This window comes from Physeter macrocephalus, chromosome 18 (assembly GCF_002837175.3).
Source record: "Physeter macrocephalus isolate SW-GA chromosome 18, ASM283717v5, whole genome shotgun sequence".
NCBI classification, from domain to species: Eukaryota; Metazoa; Chordata; class Mammalia; order Artiodactyla; family Physeteridae; genus Physeter; species Physeter macrocephalus.
In genome coordinates this window covers 99,965,498-99,968,387 of record NC_041231.1, presented here as the reverse complement: position 1 = coordinate 99,968,387, position 2,890 = coordinate 99,965,498, and the positions used below count along the sequence as shown (strand labels likewise).

General features: G+C 46.3%; 1 protein-coding gene across 1 annotated transcript in view; it reads right to left on the bottom strand.

Moving 5' to 3' along the window:
- Positions 1-2,678, bottom strand: part of ADTRP (androgen dependent TFPI regulating protein) — an 89,646-nt gene extending 86,968 nt beyond the window's left edge. Inside the window, exon 1 of the mRNA XM_055079945.1 lies at positions 2,540-2,678. The gene's annotated coding sequence lies outside the window, so the exon portion shown is untranslated. The remainder of the gene's footprint in view (positions 1-2,539) is intronic.
- Positions 2,679-2,890: the final 212 nt, after the last annotated feature.

Below are 2,890 nucleotides of genomic sequence, written 5' to 3'. Positions count from 1 at the left end.
AAATAAATAAATAAATAAAAATAGTAAATATTGGTCATCTTGATTCATGGTTCACAATGAGACTTAGGTCAGGTGTGGATCTTGGTCCCAAAGTAAACTTATTACTGGGGCACCAAAAGAACACAAGCATCATATGACATCCAACCTTACACTTTCTTGATTGCCACAGATAAGCTATGTAATCAGGAGGGCAGAGGCAGTTGAATAATTTACTTCTTAGAAACCTCTTAAGCCCCAAGAAATAGACCCTAAATAGGTGAGCCTGCTCCCGGGGTCCTAAGCGTAAACAGACCTGTCTGTAGCCAGCATGAACACAGGGTGTGGTTCTGAAGGTAAGATTCTAGATATGCTCACTGATTAAGAGAATGGTAGTTATTATTGAAATAGAAATAAAACATCATTTCAGATTCAGGCTCTTCATAAAGTCTTATTGCAAAATGTTCAGTATTCACCTTCACCTTCACCATTTTCTTTGTTTTGAGGCATGCATGACCTTGAAAAATCGTTGAGCGTAATTAGTCAGAAAATTGAACTTTTTCTTTTCTTAGAGGAATTAATTTGGCAAAGAGCCGTGGTTAATTTAGCAAGAATGTTCGCACTAACTATATTCTGCGTATCTAACCCTCTGTATACGATTCTGCCCTGTGATCACTTTGAAATGCTGCCTACAGTTTATGTTTTGAAGGTTCAGAGTTGCAGGAGGGCTTTAGGGAGACCCTTCTGGTGTGAGAAAGGAGGGTTTCTTGTTTCTTATTTCACATAAGGCATATCCTCAAGCATAATTCTGTTATTTGCCGCTCACTGAAATCATGTCAGTCCTGAGAGAAAAGTATTCTGGAAATCATTCTAAATCAAATTCATGGGATTTCTGATCCAGGATCCCTGAGATTTGCTAGTTTCACTCAAAAGGAAGATCTAACAGCAAAGGCACCCCTAGCCATCAAGGGTACACTGGGATATAGAGGGTTCACATGAATTTAGCACCTCATCTTACTGCCTTCCCTCCAGAGCTACCTTGCTCCCCGATGAGATCCCATCCCCGCCCTCTTGTATACCTTCAGAACCAAGCACTTACCAGTTTCATCCCTTGTAAAAGGAGAGGCTAAAGAACTGTGATGGGGTGGAGAAGATCTCATTAGGCTTGACTAAATGGCACAACTCAGTGGCCGGTAGTGTGTGTGGGGGATGCCCTTTTCTTCCCCTTTGCCACTCCCATCTGGAGACTTTGCCACCAAGAGGTCTCCCTCGCTGGTAGGTGGTAATTTATTTTGCTGATTGAAAAATAAAAGAACCGCACCACAGCGCATATAAATATCTGAGGCATTGGGAAATAACACCGGCTAGACAGTACTAAACTCCTCTTAGTTTTATTCTTTCTCAAGGCATGGGGAAAACTTTATCTGATTGTAAAGAAGAGAATAAATTACAGCTGGACCCCTAGGCTCTGAAAGAAAGAAGGATGAAGGAAAGGGGCATTTTCTCAACTTCCAGGCCTCCAGTGTTCCAGAGATGATTCACTGAGTACTCAAATGGCTGGTGCCTGCCCACCCCCCGAGCTGCTGCTTATCTGGGTAGGTGCGTTGGGTGTAGCCCAGCAAGGGTGTGCACACCGAAACAGCAAGTGGCAGGACAAACCTGGGCTTGCTCTTATCTGTGTCTCATTGGATTCGTGTGGTCTAGATCTTCCAGAGACGGGCCGCTGAGCAGCTGAGTCTGCAGTGCCAGGTGTACTTTGCCAGGGGCCTTCCAGCAGCAAAAGTGCCATATTGGTAGGCTAACCTACTAGTGACTTTAGTGGTTTATAGTTTAGGAAAGTTTTGGCTAGATTAGAGGAGAGGGGGTGGTACTTGAGGAAAGCATTGGGGAGGATGTGGAGGTGAGGAAGGCCTTTCAGTGTCTTGGAAAGCACATCTTGCTGACATCCTGCTGACACCATTTACCCTATAGGCGTATGATAATTAATACCCACTATCAGTTGGATAACTTTCAAGAACAGAAGGAAACAAGATGCCCTGCGTAGCGTTTAAGTGGAGAAAACTAAAAGTGGGGGATGAAAGGGCATTCTGCTCTTAGATCTCAGTTTAACTCGTGGGCAGGAAAGTTCCTCCTCACCCCTCCATTATCTTTGACCAAAGCAGTAAATGGCATTAAACCTCTCCATGTGATTTCACACTAGAACTGTAATTGAGCAGGCATCTGGCAACACTTCACTGGCACGGAGAATAAATGGTCAGAAACCCAAGGTGCAGTTCTGAGAAGCTGCCCCAATCCACGTCCCTGTCCACCCACCACAAGGCCCCTAACCCCCTCCGCAACTCTTCATCCTCCCGCAGGGGCGAAGCTCAAATGCCAGCTCTAGTGTGCATGTAGCTCACCTCAGGCTGCCCGAGTTTCCTAAGAACGAAAGGCAGGGAGCTCAAGACCAAGCCCAGCTTCCTGCACACGGGATTTCCGGCCCAGAGCTCTGCCTGCTGCTGGCCGCCTCTTCCCCTAAGATCAGAAATGCTGTGTGGGAAAGGCAGTCCCCTCGCCTCCTTACCTGGCCACACAGCCACCTGTCCATCCAAGCCAGCTGTCAGTCTGGGAAGATAGGCACCTGCAAAGCTGTTTTTCTTAAGATTTGGCCTCACCTTGCGTGGTTTCCACAGGATGGCTCTGTTCCTAAACACGGTCCTCATGCTAAGTTGCAAAATAAAAAACAAGAAAGGTGGCTCTGGTTTGGCTGCTTGGCTGTGAGAATGCCCTCAAAGGTAAGCAGGCAGCATACCTGACTGATGAGTGGTGACAGCTGTGGCCGCCAGGCAGGCCGTGTGGGCGCACTCGCCAGCAAGAGCCACCTTTTTTTTTTTTTTTTTTTTGGTGAGTGGGAATTCAGAGGCAACTCCCTCCG